The sequence below is a fragment of the Cebus imitator genome, unplaced genomic scaffold (genome assembly GCF_001604975.1).
Source record: "Cebus imitator isolate Cc_AM_T3 unplaced genomic scaffold, Cebus_imitator-1.0 Scaffold425, whole genome shotgun sequence".
NCBI lineage: Eukaryota > Metazoa > Chordata > Mammalia > Primates > Cebidae > Cebus > Cebus imitator.
The window spans coordinates 967,628-989,010 of record NW_016107740.1 but is presented as its reverse complement, the minus strand read 5'-3'; the positions used below and the strand labels follow the sequence as shown (position 1 = coordinate 989,010).

Genomic DNA, 21,383 nt, shown 5'->3' with positions numbered 1-21,383 from the left:
GCAAGAATTTAGAGACTGATTCCGAGCAGGGATAATGACGGCACAGTGGTTTCTATGCCAGAATGCCACCAGCTACAAACTCCTGGCAAGGTGCAGACAAGACTCCTACTTAAAATCATGGTGGGCACCCAGCTACGTACAGGACCTCTTGTGGCTATGACGCGTTCTTAAATCACTTTCTCAATTGTCAAGGGGATTTCTTTGTGCAGGTAAAAGGAGTACTAGGGTAGGTAACATGGAAAGCAAATACATATGGCCTTCGTTTGAATTTTGTTTTGTTTTGAGATGGGGCCTTGCTCTGCTGCCCAGGCAGGAGCGCAGTGGCACGATCATAGCTCATTGCAGCCTCAAACTACTGGGCTCAAGCAATCCTCCCACCTTAACCTCCCAATTACCTGGGACTATAGGTACGTGTCATCACATCCAGCTAATTTTTTATTTTTTATAGGAACAAGGTCTCACTATGTTGCAAAGGCTGGTCTCAAACTTTTGGGCTCAAGCAATCCTCCCATCTCGATAGCTTCTCAAAGTGTTGGGATTACAGGCATGAGCTACCACGCCCAGCCCTGAATTTTGTTAACTTCCATCTAGATACAAGTATTTCTGGTGTAATATAAACTCAATCATATCTAAAGAAAAGCAGACACCAACCCTAGGAAGGCTGATGAACACTAACCAAGTCACAGCAGTGGCTCCTGGCTATTGAATTCTCTGTTCTTGGTGGACACTGTCGCCAAGCCACTCAAGAACCCTGCAGGGAGAAGCATCCTGACTCTCATTTTACAAATGAGGAATCGAAGGGTCAGAGAGTTTAAGCTAACTCGCTCAAAAGCCCACAGCTAGCAGGTGGTGGATCTGCAAACAGAATGCAGGCCTGTCGGCTGGGCTCTTCTCTACCATGTAGCTCTGGGGCACCAGGCACCTGAGCTGGGCTCCCTCCCAATTAATTGGCTCTGCTCAGGACATCATTCCTCGCTGGAGGTGGCCTCTGCTCTGCCCTTCTCTGTCCCCACTGGACTTTTGGTTCCACCACTGCTGGAGCTGGTGACAGTAATTAAGTGCTGTGTTTGGTTTAAATTACCTTCTTTTCATCCCCTACGCAGTAGCCAGTTATTCCATGGCGCCCCTGCTTACAATCCACTCCCCCCACCCCTGCTCACCCCTGCAAACTCCCTGCCTCCAGCCACACTGGGACCCTTTGGCTCTGAAACGTACAAGCCTGCCCCTGCCTGGCAGCCTCTGCACTTGCTGCTCCGCTGCTTGCTCTGCTCCCCCCCCAGGCCCTCCCCTCATCATCCTGATGGTCACAGCCTCCAAAAGAACCCTGAGGATCCCCTAGTCATTGTCAACATTCACAGCCATCTGAAACTACCCTATTTCCCACTCTCCACCGAAAAAGTAAAGTTCATGTGAGCAAGAACCTTTCTGCCTGTTCACTTACCACTGTCTGGTACATAGTAAGCAATCAATCAATATGTTTGAATAAGTGGATAACTAAATAAGGGAAACAGAGAACTCCCTTCTCATCACAATGGTAAGAAGCTAAGGGAGTGATGCCACAAACAGCAGGGAGTTGGCTGAATTCCTTTTTCTCCTGCCATTGCTCATCGCAGACAGCACTTTTAAAATGACTTTGGTTCATATCCTGTTTTCATGTCAGCTGAAACAATGTTAATAAAACATATATTTCATCTGAACAGGCAAGAGGCAAGTTCTGAGATTATTAATCTCTCATGACTCTATTTAAAAGCAAAGGAAATCTATACTCTGATCATCTCCAGCAGAAACAATGGTGTCACCAGAACTCCTAACTAGATTTCCTTCTTTGGAACATTTGTCTAAAGGAGAAATAGCTCCTCTGCTCCTGAAGAAATCAATATATAAATTTCCCTTGTATATTGATTTCTATCAAGATTTATCCCCAGATAATTTTCTTTATATTTGTACTCTAAGAGAAATAAATCTCTGCTTATCATTTAAGGAAAAGACCCAAGACAACACATTCCCATACCTGTCGAGGCAGCCATGGACTAAAATCTGCCCTCTGGGGCACCTACAAACCATCCCCCCTGCCCTGTCAGAGGTACTAGGGTATAATGGCAGGAGTTAGCTTCTTGATACAGTTGGAAAGAATATGTACTCTTTATGTTTACTAAGGTTACTTTTTTTTTTTTGAGACACTCTTGCTCTGTCACCCAGGCTGGAGTGCAGTGGCACCATCTCAGCTCACCGCAACCTCTGCCTCCCGGGTTCAAGTAATTCTCCTGCCTTAGCCTCCCAAGCAGCTGAGATTACTCAGCGCCACCACACCCAGAAAATTTTTTGTATTTTTAGTAGAGACAGGGTTTCACCATATTGCCCAGTCTGGTCTCAAGCTCCTCACCTCAGGTGATTCGCCCGCCTCAGCCTCCCAACGTGCTGGGATTACAGGCATAAGCCACTGCACCCTGCTACTAAGGTTACTTTTTTTTAGGTAGTTGGTCTCTTTGTTCTAGCATCGTTTTTTCCCTTTTCATTGAATATGATGAAGAATCTTTAAAAAACAAAAACCACAATGCCACTGCTGTAACATCCTGCTTTGTTTTTGTTAAGACATGGAGTCTTATATGACGTCTGGGCTGGACATAAACTCCTTGGCTCAAGTGATTTTCCCACCTCAGACTCCAGAGTAGCTGGGACTACAGGTGGGTACCACTGTGCCCAGCTTTGTAACACCCTAAATTACTATCATTTGTGTTTGGTTTCCTGTTATTGTCCATAATTAACGATTAAAATAAATATATCATCTTAAAGAAGAAAGAGGCTCAAGTGTAGAAGTACCCCAAACACCCTGACCTTCTGCAGGAATTCTCTTTGGGGGCTAATTTTCAACACAACACAAAGCTTGCCAGAGATGACTGAACCTTCTTAGTTCCAAATGACAAAGTCCCTATTTGAATTGTCATTCAGGGTTCTATGCAGCTCCTTCAGATCAGGGATCAGCAAATTATGACCCTCCTAAATCTCAGACTGTTTTGTGAATGAAGAGTACTAGACCACAGCTACACTCATTTGCTTAGGCAGAGGCTATGGCTGCTTCTGCGCCACACTTGTAGAGCTGAGTAGTTGCAACAGAGACCACGTGGCCCCAAAAGCCTCAAATATTTAATATGTGGCCAGTGCTCAGGGGTTTGAGAACAACATGGGCAACGTAGCGAGACCTCATCTCTACAAAAAAAATTTTTTTAAAGAAAAGCCAGGTGTGGTGATGCATGCCTCTAAGTCTCAGCTACTCAGGAGGCTGAGGCAGGAGGATTGCGTGAGCCCAGATGCTGAGACTGCACTGAGCCGTGATCACACCACTGTACTCCAGCCTGGGTGACTGAGTGAGATCCTGTCTCCAAAAAGAAAAAGAAAAAAAATCTGGCCTTTTACAGAAAACAATTGCCAACTCCTGCTCTAGAAGACGATCTGTTTTAAGGGCACAACATACGATGTGGACAAGTACTGGGTAAATACTTCACGGAGTCCAGTGCAAAATGAAAACGCAAGTCTCCTTGTTAAAAACACAATGAACATTTTCAAGATGTTAACAGTAGAGTGTAAACCAATGGAGGGACCCTGTGACTGGCTGAGATGGCAGAGTAATTCTCGTTACAGGTGACAAACTTCAAGGCTGACTAGAAACTCTTCCACCAAGATGCAGGAGTAAGAGCATTTCCAACTTGCGAATGCTTTAGAACCAAACAACGTTTTGCTCAACTGAAATCTTACACAGATGCCCAAGATGTGAAGTAGCAGCCCTGTGGACATCTGCCCTAGCCATTCTATTTCTAAAAGGTCACTAGCAGGTTACGATTCTTAGAATGTTTTAAGGGGGAGGGTGATGAAAGACAAAACACACCAGAATCCTCGAAAACAGCATTTTCAGTTAACCACGCAAAAAGACGCATGCTCTGATATGACAGAATCAGGCCACCTTGGCCCCATTGTCAACCGTGCTCTCGGCTGCTGCTTGTCCTGTGTCGTAATTATTTCAACTGCTATAATTTATTCACCCCCAGACAAGCTTACATGTTATAGGGCACCCAGTCCAGGTGTCTAGATCAGAATGGTTGGCAGCTCAAGTCACTCCTGCCCTTTCTTTTTTTTTTTTTTGAGACGGAGTTTTGCTCTTGTTACCCAGGCTGGAGTGCAATGGCGCGATCTCGGCTCACCGCAACCTCCGCCTCCTGGGTTCAGGCAATTCTCCTGCCTCAGCCTCCTGAGTAGCTGGGATTACAGGCACGCGCCACCATGCCCAGCTAATTTTTTGTATTTTTAGTAGAGACGGGGTTTCACCATGTTGACCAGGATGGTCTCGATCTCTTGACCTCGTGATCCACCCGTCTCGGCCTCCCAAAGTGCTGGGATTACAGGCTTGAGCCACCGTGCCCGGCCCTGCCCTTTCTTATCTGCTCAAAATACTGACTGTGGAAGGAATATTTTTTATACACACACACACACAGACACATTTTTTTCAAAACCAAACCAAAGTTATCTCAAAACTAAAGTTCTCTGAGAAACATGTCATAAGCTTTCAAGTTCACAATTCTGCAGCTGGAAGAAGGGGGCAGAAAATCCTATCAGAAACTCAGTACTTAGTTTTAGAAATGGCTTCTCTAGCTCCCAAAATGCTCAATGAATTTCCTGAAAAGCTACTAAGAAAGTTATTCTCTTTGAATTGAAATACATATGGAATAAATTTTATATTTATGAGAGAATATCAGTTGTTGGATGCTGCATGTGAAGTAACTTCAAATGTAATTATGGGGCTGCGTAGAGTGGCTCATGCCTATAATCCTAGCACTGAGTAAGGATCACTTGAGGTCAGGAGTTCAAAACCAGCCTGGCCAACATGGTGAAACCCTGTCTCTACAAAAAATACAAAAAATTAGCAGGGTGTGGTGATGCATGCCTGTAATCCCACCTACTCAGGAGGCTGAGGAAGGAGAATTGCTTGAAACCAGGAGGCGGAAGTTGTAGTGAACCAAGATCATGCCACTGCACTCCAGCCTGGGCAACAGAGCAAGGCTCTGTCTCAAAAAAAAAAAAAAAATATATATATATATAATTATGAATGGATTCTTATAAACTGGGAACAAAGGTAGAATAACTCCATATAAATTAAGGCTTAAACCTGTCTTCTCTTCTTACTCTGATTCTTTATTTTCAAGTCAGAATAAAGAAAAATGCTCAAAGGTCTCATAACCAGTTGAGAAGTACAGACAGGGTATTGAAGGGTAAAAACATCTTGGAAAAATGGCCAACTACACAAGATTGCACTGGATGGATATGTCTGCTCATCTACACTGGAGAACCAAAGAAAAGTAAGTTAAAGTTTTGTTTTTTGGAGACAAAGTCTCTCTCTGTCGCCCAGGCTGGAAGGCAGTGGTGCGATCTTAGCTCACTGCAACCTCCACCTCCCAGGTTCAAGGTATTCTCTTGCCTCAGCCTCCCTAGTAGCTGGGATTACAGGTGTGCGCCACCATGCCTGGGTAATTTTTGTATTTTTAGTAGAGACGGGGTTTCACTACATTGCCCAGGCTGGTCTTGAACTCCTGCCTCAAGTGATCCTTTGGGGACCCTCAGCCTCCCAAAGTGCTGGGATTACAGGCGTGAGCTACTGCGCCTGGCCTAAATCAAGGTCTTGACACAACATAAATGTGAAGGGAGTTGTTCCACGGCTTGGTAACTTTGTCCTTGGACAGTCATTACTTCTATTAACATGTATTTTCTACAGGCATAAACCACGCATCAAAGAAACCAGGTGTGGTCCTAGATCACACCCCTTCCTGTGTCTTCTACAGTCAACTTCGCCAGTGCAGCCTCCGTAACATTTCCCCCACCTGCCTGCTTCTCTTCATGCCTTCTGCCACATCACCCATCTCTCCTGGGCCAGGGCTGGCCAACTGGTTCCGCGGTTTCCATTCCTGTTTCCAATATCCATTCCCCGAGATCATTTTGTATGAGGTAAACTGGATCATGGCATTCCCCTGGTTAACCGCTTCACAGGCACCTCATGGCAAACCTTTAACCACCGCCCAAAAGCCCTATAGGATCCTGTCCTACCCACCTCTTCCACCCCAGCACAGAGCCCTGGCCTCCTCTCCATCCTCACGCATGTTGAGTGCTCCTCTTCTATTCACTTCCCACGTGGCCGGTTTCAATGTTGCCTCCTAGGACAGGCTGCCTCCTGGGGGCCCCTTTCCCCACTAAGCTACTCTGTTGCATTATGCTGTTGATGGTCTTTAAGGCACTCAGCAGAACCTATATCATCTTGCTTCCTGGATTGTTTTTCCAGCTTATCTCCTGCCTTTTCAAACAGGAACCTTGTCTGTCTCAGTCCTTCATGCTGTCTCACAAGGTGCCTGATACACAGATGCTACCTATCTGCTGAACACTGTATTAACCATTAGACTATAAATATTAGGCACATGGGATGGTCATAGCTGAATCCTAAAAATAGACAATGAAGTATTTTCATCTGCATTAATTCATCTGCCCATTCAACAACTGGGTTATTTGTGGAGAGCATCCGATACTAGGTACTATGTTAGGGCCTGAGGAATTTAAAAGTCTAAGAACTTCTCAAATATGTCATATTCTATATTCAACATAGGCCCTTTAAAAAGACAAGTTACACTACTACTTATATGTTTTTCCATAATCCTAAAGATTTGTGGAAAAATATGAAAACCTATGTAAGATGTTACGTTCCCTCCCCATCAGTTCCCTCCCCAAAACTCACGAAATGTATACGGAGAGTAAATAGGAACACAGTTAAGTCACCTCTTAACACTCAGGAGACTGGACGGACGTAAAGCTTTGCTCAGCCAGTGGTACCAAATGAAATTCATTTCCAAGGCTGGGCACAGTGGCTCACGCCAGTAATCCCAGCACTGTGGGAGACCGAGACAGGCAGATAACTCCTGAGGTCAGGAGTTTGAGACCAGCTTGGCCAATATGGCGAAACCCCATCTCTACTAAAAATACAAAAAATTAGCTGAGCGTGGCACAGGTGCCTGTAATCCCAGCTACTCAGGAGGCTGAGGCAGGAGAATCACTTGAACCCAGGTAGCAGAGGTTACAGTGAGCTGAGTTCGTGCCACTGCACTCCAGCCTGGGCAATAAGAGTGAAACTCCATCTCAAAACAAAACAAAACAAAACAAAACAAAACAAAACAAAACAAAACAAACTCATCTTCTAGAGGGGTTGTCCAAGAGACAAGGAGGTGACATGACTGATAGTTTTTATAACAGACCACATCCAAATCAACAGTGCCAATGTTTAAACTCTAGAACTCAGCTCTGCCCCTCCCTGTACTCCAGGTTCCTTTGAGAGGTACCCATGGATCAAAATAAGGAAGTTCAAGATGACTAACTCTAGTGCCCAATAGCCCGCTGGCCTGATTAATACCTCCACCCTTGGAGTGCAGATGACCTAGGGCCCCTCGTTGTTTGCACCTACAGCCACATACTCAGCTGACCTCCAGGGCAGCCGTCAGCAGCAGTATCTTCTTGTCTCACCTCAGTGTCATCCACATTGCTTCCCAGGGATGCGCCAGTGCAGAGGACCTGCAATGGGCCCCATGCCAGCATAGTGTGAGCACCAAGAAAGGAAGAAGACACCTGTTGTATTTATTCTACCGTTTAATCACCAGCACCAATGCCCAGCACATGGCAGGTGTCCAATAAATACTTATTAAATAAATTATCCCCACTGCAGAAAAGCTAGAACTCAAAAATGTGCCAGCTGTTAGAAAAGTGGGTTTCTCACATCTGCAAAATGAGAATGATAGAATTAGGCCAGGTGTGGCAGCTCACGCCTGTAATCACAGCACTTTGTGAGACCGAGACAGGCAGATCACCCGAGGTCAGCAATTCAAGACCAGCCTGGCCAACGTGGTGAAGCCCCATCTCTACTAAAAATACAAAAAGTAGCCAGGGACGGTGGTGGTGCACCTGTAGTCCCAGCTACTCAGGAGGCTGAGGCAGGAGAATCACTTGAACCCAGGAGGCAGAGGTTACAGTGAGCCGAGATGGAGAGACACTGTCTCAAAAAAAAAAAAATTTTTTTTGAAGAGAAAAAGGAGACAAAAAGGAAAGCAGGGTTCTTACTGAGCTACAAACCATGACACCTTCTCTGATGACACTGGCTGATGCTTTGTGCAAAGTCTTTTCCCTATTAAGCATTTAATTCACGCTCCCTTTTACTTATAACTTTCACAAAATTACAGACCAAATTTACAAACATGTACTTAGGGCTGTTTTCCTCACAACACATTCTGTGTCTAACTTCTTAGGAAAGGCCTCAGGACACTTAATACCTTTCCCAAAGCAACTAACAAAAGGCAGCAGCAAGGATCTGAACTTTTAGGGAGAAACTTACAAACTACTCTTGTGTCAGAGCTCGGCTGGAAGAGGGGCCAACTGCTCAATGGCCTAAGAAAACCTAAAAGAGAACAATATGAGAAAAGCAGGCAGAACCCCCATTCATGATACAAGTCAAAGCCAGGCTGCAGCTGCAGAGTTATAAAAAGAAAGAAAAAGACTAATGGGATTGCCTCCTCCTCCCGCCTTCTCACACCCAAAGCAGTAATGAAGATTCACAGCTACACATTAATTAGGGAATCCATACATGTGCCTGGTTACAATATTGGTATAGGGAAACAGATAATAGAAAAGGCACAGATTCTCCCACAATCTAATAGAGTGTTGTAAGCAATATTTAAATCATCACGCCTTTCTTTTCAAAAACAGTACTTCTTTCTCAAGCCAAGAGCTGGCTGCATTTCTACATTTGGGGAATTTGAGATATTTTCTCACATGGAAGTCACACCAGTATTCTAAATCATGTAACTAAAATCATTTGGGGATGCACAGTTTTTCTACACGAAAGGATATTGGAAAATGACTTCGGTAATCCAAATATTGGATTACCAAAACCCTGAAATATCTTTCAGTCCTAATGTAGACAGGAAGACAGAAATGTGGCCTCAGCAGGGGGCATGTGAGACGAAGGCAGTCACTGCCTCAATCACAGGACGATGTCCACAGCAGAAATGCCCCGTGCAGACCCCAACAATGAAGAGCCCACCCAGAACAGTCCTACCGCACTGGCAAACTAGGGTTCAAGGACGCCTCACCCCATTTCACACAATCCTCATTCCTCCTTCCCATCGGCGAGGCAGAAAACCCCCTCTTCGGACCCTGTATCTCGCTAAGCGCTGACTCGGGAGGGCGCAGCCTTTGTCCCGCGGGTCTCCCGCGCCCGCCTCGCTGTCCCTGCGAGCGAGCTTGGGCTCGACCCCCGTTCCCTCTGAACTGACCTGCAAACAAAGGCGCGCCGTTCCTTCGCCAACTTCCTCACCTTTGTCTCCGGGTCCTCCCGGGGTCGGACGGGGATGCCGCCCCAGGCGCTACGACGAGCCCCAGGATGCCGCCACCAGCCAGCGGGTGCCGTCGCTCAAGCAGCGGCGCGCACTGCCCGGGGCTCAAGTTAAAGCGAGCGGCGCCCGCGCCTCCCTGCCCCGCCCGCGCTGCCGGCCCGTCGCCGCCGCCCATTGGCTGCTGGGGAGACGCGTGGCCCCGCCCCGCCCGGCTGCGCTCCCGTCAGGTGCTCCCGCCAGGGGCTCCAGGCAGCTAGGGGCCTGGCTCAGGGGATCCCCCAGCCTCATCTACCGCCTTCCTGGCACGAACGTTTCTCTTTTTGGACTCTCAGGACTTAAAAAGTTCATTCAAACCCCACTGAACCTCTTTAGAAAAAGTTGATGCTCTAGGCCTTCTGAGTTTCTGGTTTTTCTTTTCTTTCTTTTTTTTTGAGACAGGGTCTCCCTGTTACCCAGGCTGGAGTGCAGTGGCGCGATCTCGGCTCACTACAACGCCTCCAGTGTTCAAGCGATTCTCCTGCCTCGGACTCCCTAACAGCTGGGATTACAGGCGCCTGCCACCACGCCGGGCTATTTTTTTGTATTTTTTATCGGAGACGGGTTTCACCATGTTGGCCAGGCTGGTCTCAAACTCCTGGCCTCAAGTGATCCGCCCACCTCGCCTCCCAAAGTGCTGGGATTATAGGGTTGAGCCACCGAGCCTGGCTGGGTTTCTATTACCCTGCCTGATTGTGGGGTGAGTGGGGGGGGGTGGCGGGCAGGGAGGGGTGGTCAGGGAAGGGAGGTATTGCAACCCACAGCCAGAATGCCTTTGGGCAGAAAGGCAGAAACCAAACTACAGTTTGATAAATCTGAATAATCAGATTTCAAGAGGCAGCAAATTCTGAACTGAGCTGGAAAGTGTTTACACAGTACCTGTCAATTTACACAAAGCACTTAGCAGTTCACTCCTACACCATTTTGTAATCCCTACCTCTTTTAAGACACCTTTTGTTTATAGCTGACTTAAAGCCAAGATCCCACAGGCACCCCAACATTGTCATCTCTAGCTGAGCACCCCTCCCCCCAACATACATGGAAGCAGAAAATGTCCAGTTGGCTAAGTGACAGCACTTTAAGTAAGAGTCCTGTCTAGCCACTAGTCAATATATGAGTTGGAAAGGAAAATCCAAGGTCTCTTACTGACTGTATTCTGTGAGCACTGAAAGTATTTCCTCTTTCTAATTGTTTCCGGGCAAGTGTAATTTATTTGATTGTCCAATTAAAGTGAAATAGGGAGGCTGAGGCAGGAGAATTGCTTGAATCTGGGAGGTGGAGGTTGCAGTAAGCCGAGATCGTGCCACTGCACTCCAGCCTGGGTGACAGAGTGAGACTCCATCTCAAAAAAAAANAAAAAAAAAAAAAAAAAAGAGTGAAATAGGCAGAGCATATTAGCCATGTTTGGCTTTGACAAAGTCTCATACACCCCTTTTACAAATAAAGGAACAGAAAATAGGAAATACACACGGAAAATCAAGGGAGTATGTAACTAGTAGGTCTTGTTTGGATTTGGTAAAACACACCACAGGTGTACAGGAAACTTTAATGTTCATGTTTAAAAGAGGATCAGCTGTCTTCTCATTTGTTCAATATTTAATAAGCTCCTAAATACCAGACTCTGTGCAGAAAATTTTATATTAGGCTTTTCTGGTTAACAGTTGTCTTTCAAGGGAGGGCATGATTTAACTCATGCTGTATCTGAATCTATGACCGGTAACACTTCAATTATTTGAAAGAGTTATTGACAGTGAACTGTTCTGGCAACCACCACTGTTTGGAACACAGCCCAAACTGGAAATGGGCTGGAAGAGGGTTTGAGACTTGGGGTTCAGCAGCCAGAACAGACAGCACCAAGCTTAGAGACATGAAACAAGTTCACAGGATTCTCCTGTCACCCCTTCAAAGGCTGCCTCTCCTTCCTTACACATAATACTAATGAGTTTGGTTATCTGATTCTCTGTCTATAGCAGGGCAGAAGCAACAAATCAGATGGGGCTGCCAGATGTCCACAGAGTGCAGCAAGTGTGACAGCTGAGGGTCTGCTGGCAGGAAGTCATGTGTGATAAGTCCTGCCAACTCTGCCTCCTCCTGCTCTCTCCAACTTGCCCTCTTCTCTCAACTCCATGCTGCCACCCTAGTTCCAACCATCATCTCTCATCAGGAAGGCTGCAGTCTTTTTTTTTTTTTTTTTGTTTTACTTATTTGAGTAGATAATACAGCCACATGGTTCAAAAGTAAAAAGGTAAACTATACTACATGTGTTGTGTTTTTTTTGAGATACAGTCTCACTAGTGCAAGGCCTGCTATCTTGGCTCACTGCAACCTCCTCCTTCTGGGTTCAAGTGATTCTTGTGCCTCATAGATGGAGTTTTGCCATGTTAACCAGGCTGGTCTTGAACTCTTGACCTCACGTAATCCACCCAACTTCAGCTTCCCAAAGGGCCGGGATTACAGGCATAAGCCACTGTACCCAGCCTGCAATAGTGTTTTAACAGTCTCCCTGCCTCCACTCGTCTCTAACAAGCTATTCTCACTGCAGCCACAAGTGTCCCTTCAAAAAAAAAAAATTAGGAATATGAGTATCCGGGCATGAACCTTAAAGTCACACAATGGCTTCCCACTGCACTGCACATAAAGTCTACAATTGCTTTCAGGATCTCAAAGGCTGCCTGGGATCAGGTCCTGCTTCTATCTCCAATGCAGCAACCACATTCCCTCCTCTTTCTCTCTGCTCCAGCCTTTTCTTCTTCCAGTTCCTGGAACATGCCCAGTTACTTCCCATCCCAAAGCCTTTGCACCGGCTGTGACCCCTCCTAGAATGCTCTTCCCTGCACCGCCCACCTGACAAATCCCTTTCATCTTTTAGGAATCTCAGCCCAAAAATTGATTCCTTTGGAAGATGTCCTCCCTGACAGCATCGCCGGCTTTCCTTCATGTCCCTGCTGCAGCTCAGTGTTATATATTTGGAAAATCGTCCATTTATTATTCATCTCCTTCACTTTGGAGTAAGCTTTATAAACTTACAGAGGCTGATTTTGTTTCTGTACAGTAAAGAATTTAATCTTGGCTGAAGAGAGACCTGGCCTCTGCCTTCAGCTTCTGGGAGATAAACTCTAGCACCTTGGAATGTCATGCCTGACTGGAGTGTTTCTGTTTGCCTTGGGACCTTGGGTCACGCTAGGAGGTCTAACAGAACGATCTGGGCTGGGCGCTTGGGCCATGCAGTATCAGCTCCACCTCTGGAGGGGCTTGAGACTGAGATTAGCCCTGGACCAGTTGTCTATGCCTACGGGAGGGAGCCCCAATAAAAATCCTGGACACCAAGGCTTGGATGAACTTCCCTGGTTGACAGCTGTCACACAGCAATGCCAGGGAAGTTATGCTGCCCAGGACGCCGTGGGGAGAGGACAACTGAAGGCTTAGAACCTCTCTGGACTCTGACCTACGTGCTTCTTCCTTGGGCTGATTTTAATCAGAATCTGTTCCCTGTGACAAACCACAACCATGAGTATAATAACAGCACTCAGTGAGCTCTGTGAGTCCTAGCAAATTATCAAAGCTGAGGGTGGTCTCGCTGACTGTTCTCTAGCTTTGCAGTTTCCCGTTGTATTTTCAGCAGTAAGCACATTTCCTGACATACAGTAAGTGCCTGACGCATCCACTAATGATTACATTTAATGAGTTATTACTTTTTAAGAGATTTTTAAAAATGGCCAGGTAATCATCATATAATGCTTTTACAATTTAAATAACAAATTTCCTTTTGCAAATACCTACTTATCAGTTAAGGTCGAGATCGAACAAATGCCATCTCTCCCATGAAGCCTTTCCCTGCTTCCTGAGGGCTCATCATCCTTTGTGTTCTCTGGCCCAACGCTTTGCTTTTGAAGTGTAAGTAGTAATAAAACATGTTTCTGACCAGCTGGGCAATATAGCGAGACCCTGTCTCTACAAAAAAATTTTAAACATTAGGCTGGGTGTGGCGTCTCATGCCTTTCCAAGCCAGGTGGATCACTTGAGGTCAGGAGTTCAAGACCAGCCTGGCAAACATGGTAAAACCCCATCTCTACTAAAAATACAAAAATTAGGCCGGCGTGGTGGTGTGCACCTGTAATCCCAGTTGCCTGAGGGGCTGAGGCAGGATAATCACTTGAAACTGGGAGGCGGAAGTTGCAGTGAGCTGAGACCTTGCCACTGCATTCCAGCCTGTGTGACGAAACAAGACTCCGTCTCAAAAAAAAAAAATTTTTTTTTGTAAACATTAGCCAGGTGTGATGGCTTGCGCCTGTAGTCCTAGCTACTTGGGAGGCTGAGAGAGAAGGATCCCTTGAGCCCAAGAGTTTGAGGCTGCAGAGAGCTATGATCTTGCCACTGCACTCCAAACTGGATCACAGAGCAAGAGCTATCTCTAAAATAAATGAATAAATGAATAAAAATAAGACATCTGTTTTTGTGAAGGATATCTGTGTTAGATAAACTCTGAGTCCCTACTACTGGGCATGGGGTTTGCACAGAATAGGCACACAAATGGTGTTTATGGAATGAAGGCAGTTTTTAAAAACAGGTTTTGTTCATAGAAAGATATGTGAAATTCTGGTACATGTTACAGCTCATTCCCTGATACATATGGTAGCTGTTACTGTAGTAACTATTATGAAGGTGTTCTATTGTTTTCTTTCTAAAAATAAAAACGTTTCTCAGAATTATGATTCACTTTAAAAACCAGACATGCTTTAAATAAAAATATGGAAGCTGATCACCAAACTTAAAAGACATCTGACTTTCTAATTAGAATATCACAGTTTATTTACAAAATACAGAAAGAAAAAAAACACAACACACCTAACCACTCATCTTTCTTTCTCATACAAACCTAATTGAAAATTCAACCAGCATACCAATAACCCTTTGATGTCCCCAAGTAGCATAGAAAAATCAATTTTACTTCCTTCAGACCTGCATTTAAATTGGATAATAACTGATGTAACGTGCAACAGCCATAATCCAATTTCAATTTGTTTGATTAGATGAGTATAAACATTAAACAAGAAAGTCACAGGATTGTCATGACAATGTCACGCTGTTAACTCACTACAGAACAAAGCATTGTAATTTGCTCCTAGAGAACATGCTACTAAAATACTTAGATATGAGTTTGAACTAACTGTAAACGCAGTCCACAAAGATCCTTATATTGCCTCAACCAAAGATAAAAGCAGCTTTGAACTTGGAAGCTACTTCAAACTCCCCCTGAATTGGGGATAAGAAAATCCCTGAAGGATTCCTTAAATATCTGAGACTATTTTAACATCCATTTGTATAACACTGGCATGATCAGAAGATATCAAAGTAGCACCCAGGTCAGTGGTCTCAAACTATAATGTGCATCATAACAGTTAAAAGGAAGGTGCCACAGTCTCAGCCCGATGCAGTGGCTCACGGTTGTAATCCCAGCACTTTGGGAGGCCGAGATGGGTGGATCACAAGGTCAGGAGTTTAAGACCAGACTGGCCAACATGGTGAAACCCCATCTCCACTAAAACTACAAAAATCAGGCAGGCGTGGTGGCAGGCACCTGTAATCCCAGCTACTCAGGAGGATGAGGCAGGAGAATCGCTTGAACCCAGGTGACAGAGGTTGCAGTGAGCTGAGATCACACCACTGGACTCCAGCCTGGGCAACAGAGTGAGACATAGGCTCACAAAAAAAAAAAAAAAAAAAAAAAAAAAAAAAAAAAAAAAAAAAAAAAAAAAAAAAAAAAAAAAAAAAAAAAAAAAAAAAAAAAATGATGGTGCCACAGTCTCATCTAAAGAATGTGACTCAGTAGGTCTCAAACAGACTCCCTGCTTTTTTTCACGTAAGTACCGTCCCTCTGACCCAAATGATTTGAGGCAGGTGTTCTGTGGGCTGTACTTTGAGGATACAAAGCAAAGGCAACTGGTACTGTGTGTCAGTGAAGAAAGTCAGACGACAGATAAAGACACCAGAGAATGGGACGCTGCAGCTCTTTCTGTGCCCCACACTGCACTCTGAGCTCCCTGAAGGCAACAACCATGCTTTACTCGTTTTTGTATCTTTCACTCCCAGCTCAGCACTGAGCACTTAATCAATTAAGTGCATTTAGGGCAAAGTGGCATGCCTCTATACTCACACCTATGTGGATGTTAGAAGCATTCACCAGGGGTACATTTCTGAGGGTCATATCACAACAAGGTTAACAGAGGAGGCGGGATGTTTTGGCAGGACCTTGAGGTAGGCAGATCAATGCCTTTCAAACTTCAGTGTGCAAATGCATTGTCTGAGGACTTGCATGCAGGTTCTGATTCAGTAGGTCTGGGTAGGGCTCTGTCGTTCTAAAAACTACATCTCAGGTGATGCCCAGCTTCTTATTCAGAGGCTCCACTTTGAATGGCAAGAATCCAGACATGAATCATCCAAACCATGATCACCAAGGACAAAAGAGCAGGAAAAAGATCTTCGATGAGCTTGGACAATGAAAGCCAGGGAAGCCAGGTGCAGTGGCTCATGCCTGTAATCCTGGCACTTTGGGAGGCTGAGGTGGACGGATCATTTGAGGTCAGGAGTTCGAGGCCAGCCTGGCAACATGGTGAAACCCCATCTCTACTAAAAATGCAAAAATTAGCCAGGCATGGTGGTGCCTGCCAGTAATCTCAGCTACTCAGGAGGCTGAGGCATGAGAATTCGCTTCAACCCAAAAGGCAGAGGTTGCAGTGAGTCGAGATCGCACCACTGCATAGCAGCCTGGGTGACAGAGGGAGATGGTGAAAAAAGAACAGAACAGAACAGAAAAGAAAAGAAAAGAAAAGAAAAGAAAGAAAAGAAAAGAAAAGAAAAGAAAAGAAAAGAAAAGAAAAGAAAAGAAAAGAAAAAAGAAATCCAGGGAGTTATGGACCAAGAGTATTATTCTCAACTTCTTTTAAAGCACTGTGTATCTGATGATTGCTCTTGGAGGAATCTGTAAAGTGTATTTATAAAAGAAAACCCCCACTGCCCCGCAAGACTTACTTATCAGTCACAGCAGAAGCTTAGCTTGCACTCACATAAGGATGTGCCCTTTATCTAAAAGACCTCCAGGGTTGCCACAGTATCTCTTTAACTCAACTCTAACAAAAATTTTGAAAAAAAAGGAAAAGAAATTCTCCTGCCTGATGGCCTGGAATCTTCCTATTCTGCCCTGTAAAATGCAAAGGCTATTTATAATAAATGTGTACAACAAGAAACTTTGTTAAAAGGAAGAGATTCCCAAGCCCTAGGCAGGCAGCATAGCTCATTTTCTTTATGCAATATTCAGCAGAGAAACCTCCACTACTCCAAAGACTACGGGCCATTCCCTGGCATTCGCTGTACTATAAAGAGATCTGACTTATCTCCCCACCAGCCACCACCCACCACATCTCTTCTTCCTAACTGCTGCAGAGGGTGGCAAGGGTGAGCATAAATTGTTATCCTCCATGGTTCAGAATCCTCAGGGTGCACAACGTTCAATTATTATTATTATTTTTTGAGACACGGTCTCACTCTGTTGCCCAGGCTGGAGTGCAGTGGCACGATCTTGGCTCACTGCAACCTCTCCCTCTGGGTTCAAGCAATTCTCCCATCTCAGCTTCCCGAGTAGCTGGGATTACAGGCATGTGCAACCATGTCTAGCTAATTTTTGTATCCCAAAGCGCTGGGATTACAGGCGTGAGTCATTGTGCTAGGCACACCCAGCCCTTTCAATTCTTAAAATGTTCAACCATCTCCCCATTCAATCCCCTGGCTTGCTCTCCCTGGAAAGCAGAATTGCAAGGAAGGACAGGGGCACTGTACCCACAGGAACACAGACAGAGTCAGGGAGGGCCAAGGAAAAGGCCGGCTGTCTGGCAAGTTCCATGATTATAATTCAAGAAAATCATGTCTGTGTTTCTGCATCAGAAACTCAAGCTGAAATTGATACTAAACCCAAGGCCGGGAAGGTGGAGTTAGGAGAGTAAGAGATAGGGGCTAGGGAGTGAAGCCAAGAGAAGTTCTTTAAAAATAAATAATTTTCCCTCACTGCCAGCCCACCAATGAGCTGATTGCTGTCCCTGCAGTTTTGCCTATTCCAGAATGTCAAATAAAGGGGGTCCTGTGTAATACCTAGCTTTCTGAACCTTGCTTCCTTCACTTAGGGTAATTGTTGAGTGTATCAATAGTTCATTCCTTTTTATTGCTGAGAATTCCATTTGTGTATCCATCTACCAGTTGATAGATATTTTACTGTTTCCAGTTTTGGCAACTATGAATAAAGCCAATAATAAGAAAACAAATGACACAACTTTTTAAATGGGCAATAAAATTTGAACAGATATGTCACCAAAGAAGATAAATGTTTTTCACAAGCACGTAACATGCCCAATATCATTAGTTGTTTGGAAAACGCAGATTAAAACCACAATGAGTTACCACTTCACACATTTTAGAATGCTAAAATAACAACCACCACTGCCCTGAAACCAGCCAACCAAAAAATCCTGGCAAAATGCCAACTGCTGCTGAGGCTGCGGAGCAACTAGAACTTTCTTACTTTGCCATTGGGATTGCAAAATGGTACAGCTTCTCAGAAAGTGGGCTGCCAGCTTCTCATAAACATGAGCATGCTGTCACCCTACAACCCAGTGATCCCCCTCTTACATATTTACCCAAGACAAGTGAACACTTCTGTTCACACAAAAACCTGTGTGTGAATGATTATAGCAGCTTTATTCATGGTTCATGATTCACTTCCCTTTTAAGATGAATGGGCAACTGTCTCTTAATGGGTTTATCTCAGTTTTCCATGTCCTCAGACCCGGACACCATCAGTCACCTTTAAAAATTCATTAGGAGATTACCAAATAGAACCACTTTACTTTCTTGGTGGTCACGAAACTCCATGCTCAGGAGCTTACCGTTGAGGCTGAATCCCTGAGGAGGGTTTAGGCAGGAGCTTACCCGATGACCGCTACTCCCAGTGCCAGGAAGCATAAAAAGAAACAAGCTGCTGTCTTTACTCTCAACAGTTCTTGATCTTGCCTCCCTCTTCCTCCTCATTCTGCTTTTCCTATTCCGCCTATGTGTCCTCATCCCCTAAGGAGATGTCAGCTACATTAGAAGGCCACAGAAAATGAGGTAGATACAATTTTGATCCTTCAGTGTTGAGTTTAAATAAAAATATCATATATAATTGCTGTTATTTGTTTTATCTTCACATTCAATTGGAAGTTCCTAATTTGAAGGTCAGTGTCCTTTTATTATTTTATTTTATTTTTGAAAATGAATCTTACTCTGTCATCCAGACTAGAGTGCAGTGGTGTAATCTCTACTCACTGAAACCTCCGCCCCCCAGGTTCAAATGATTCTCCTGCATCCACCTCCCAAGTAGCTGGGATTACAGGCGTGTGCCACCACGACTGGCTACTATTTTGTGCTTTTAGTAGAGATAGGGTTTCACTATGCTGGTCAGGCCGGTCTTGAAATCCTGACCTCAAATGATCCGCCTGCCTCAGCTTCCCAAAGTGATGGGATTACAGGTGTGAGCCACCACACCTGGCCGACAGTGTCCTTTTAGATCAATTTCAATGTATCACAATTCTGTACCTATTTTCGTAAATAAAAGCTTTATTGGAATGCAGCCATGCACATTCATTTATATCTTGTCTGTGTGTGCTTTTGCCTAACGTGGCAGAGACAGCATGACCTACAAAGCCTATTTACTGTCTAGTCTTTTGCAGAAAAAGTCAGCTGACTCCTCCTCTAGTAGACTGGCCTTTTAGTTATTCTATTAATATAAACGATGAGTATACTATTTGTTAGCTTTGTATCGCTACTAACATGTGTGCAGCATTTTCTATCTTCAGAGCATTTTTCCTATCTGTCATGTCACTATAGCACCCCACTAGCTCTATTAAATTAGCTATTATTATTACCAACCCCCTTTTTGCAAACAAAATAGACTCAGAGGGAATACGTGAACTCAATTATAAGAGGTGAAGCCAAAATTTGAACCTGTCTCATTCTCCAAATCACCTGCTCTTGACACAAATTGATATATCACACACAGCAAGCTGATTATTTAGTAGGCGAATGAAGATCAACTTGAATTTTCATCTGTCTAAATGCTCCATTGAGCTCATTCAATTAAAGTTCTACACAAAGTTCAAATATGGGGCTCTTGTTCTCTCAGATGATGTCCCCATGTACTGTCATTCCTGGGACTTACAGACTACTTAGCCTACAAAAAACTTCTCTTGGTTACGATCTGTATTCCTTTTATATATGTTAGTTAATTATATTGATCAATTATCAAGGAGCTGATCTAGGTTTTTCGGGACCTAAAGCTTAGACAATTTCCCGGCCTTTTTTTCTTTTTTTTTAAGAATACAAAAATATCTTCCTTTTGCAAAATCATTTTATAAAAACCATTTGATCTCACTGCTAGCCCTGCTCCTAGGGCCTTAAAAGGGGCCCTAAATTTTCAGCCTCCTGAGTAGCTAGGACTACAGGTGCACCGTGCCTGGCTATTTTTTGTTTTTTTTAAGAGACGGAGGCCTTGCTGTGCTACCCAGGCTGGTCTTGAAATCCTCTCCTCAAGCAATCCTCCCATGTCAGCCTCCCAGTGTTGGGATTACGGGATGAACCACTGCACCCAGCTGGTTTTTAAAGTATGGTCCACAGATAGAATTATCATCACTTGGGAACTTGGTAGGAATGCAGTTCTCAGGCTCCACCCCAGACCTACTGAATTAATCAGAACGGCTGAGGCTGGGGCAGAGCCAGCTTTGTCTGAAAAACACCCACAGAGCACACCAGACTTGCAGAAAAATGCTCCAGAGGAAGCTGAGGCATGCCTGCTCGAGAACCAGCTGTTCCATGTGCAATTTCCCTCTGATAGTTCCTGGTCACCGTTGCCACGGTGGTAATGACCGCGCTGTGTCATTATCTATCTGCCAACAGTCAGAGAAGCTTTGCAGTTGAGATATTGTCTAGCAAATGGATGTTTTCTGTTGGACACTAAGTACTGCTAAAGTTAAAAAGAAATAAAAAATTAAAAAAAATAAAAACACCCACAGTAGATTCCGACAAGCACTTCGATTTGAGCATCACTACTCTATTGGACCACAGATTCTGCTTTCTTCACTCATGTGGAAATTTTTTTAAGGCAAAGAGGGGAAACTGCATCATTGAAGTGGCTGTATAATCTCTCTTTAGGAATACAACAATCCAATGACCAATCTGAACTATAAGCAATCTCAGTTTCAGAATTTCAGAAATCCATGACACATGAGAGGTGTCAGGATTAACCAGGAGAGAAGTAAAGAATGGCAACTCAGAGTCTACTTTGGTGGCTTCTGATTGCACCAATGATAAATTAACCGAATCCATGACATATTAATTGAATGGAAAATGTATATTTAAAGACTCCTGATACAGTCAGAAGACTAAATCAGTAATTCCAAAATCTGAATCATCTCAGAAGTCAAGGAACTTTCCACAAAGGAGCTAAATTACTTACCTCAAGCAAGATTCTTCTTATTTAAAGAGTTGAGATTGGACCAAATTGGTCCTTTTAACCACCAAAGAGCTATTTTATTATTTTTACCAACAAGGACCTCTTATTTTAGTATCTTTTTTCTTTCACATTGGATGGTAGTGTACCAACCTTGTAACAAGATTTGCAGGAAGCACATTATACATGCATGTAAAAACTTAATCACCATGCTTATGAACTACTAAAGGATCAATAGTATTTATTTCTTTTTTTATTTTTGAGACTGAGTCTTGCTCTGTTGCCAGGCTGGGGTGCAGTGGCATGATCTCGGTTCACTGCAACCTCTGCCTCCTGGGTTTAAACGATTCCCCTGCCTCAGCCTCCCAAGTAGCGGGGAACACAGGTGCGCGCCAGCATGCCTGGCT

At 44.4% G+C, this 21,383-nt stretch overlaps 1 protein-coding gene and 2 non-coding genes across 12 annotated transcripts in view; 1 reads left to right on the top strand and 2 right to left on the bottom strand.

Annotated features, from left to right (window-relative positions):
- Nucleotides 1-21,383, bottom strand: part of APBB2 (amyloid beta precursor protein binding family B member 2) — a 405,358-nt gene that overhangs the window by 35,703 nt on the left and 348,272 nt on the right. For 2 of the 10 annotated variants that reach the window (XM_037731839.1, XM_017509869.2), the window contains exon 1: nucleotides 9,392-9,551. The exons of 7 other annotated variants lie outside the window; for them this stretch is intronic. The gene's annotated coding sequence lies outside the window, so the exon portion shown is untranslated. Of the gene's footprint in view, nucleotides 1-9,350; nucleotides 9,552-21,383 lie in introns of those variants that run through there. One more of the 10 variants, XM_037731838.1, reaches the window with a different exon arrangement.
- LOC119468408 lies at nucleotides 20,244-20,498 on the top strand. Its single transcript, XR_005197083.1, has one exon.
- LOC119468409 lies at nucleotides 21,103-21,208 on the bottom strand. The gene has a single exon (XR_005197084.1). It is a non-coding gene; the product is annotated as a small nucleolar RNA U13 (small nucleolar RNA).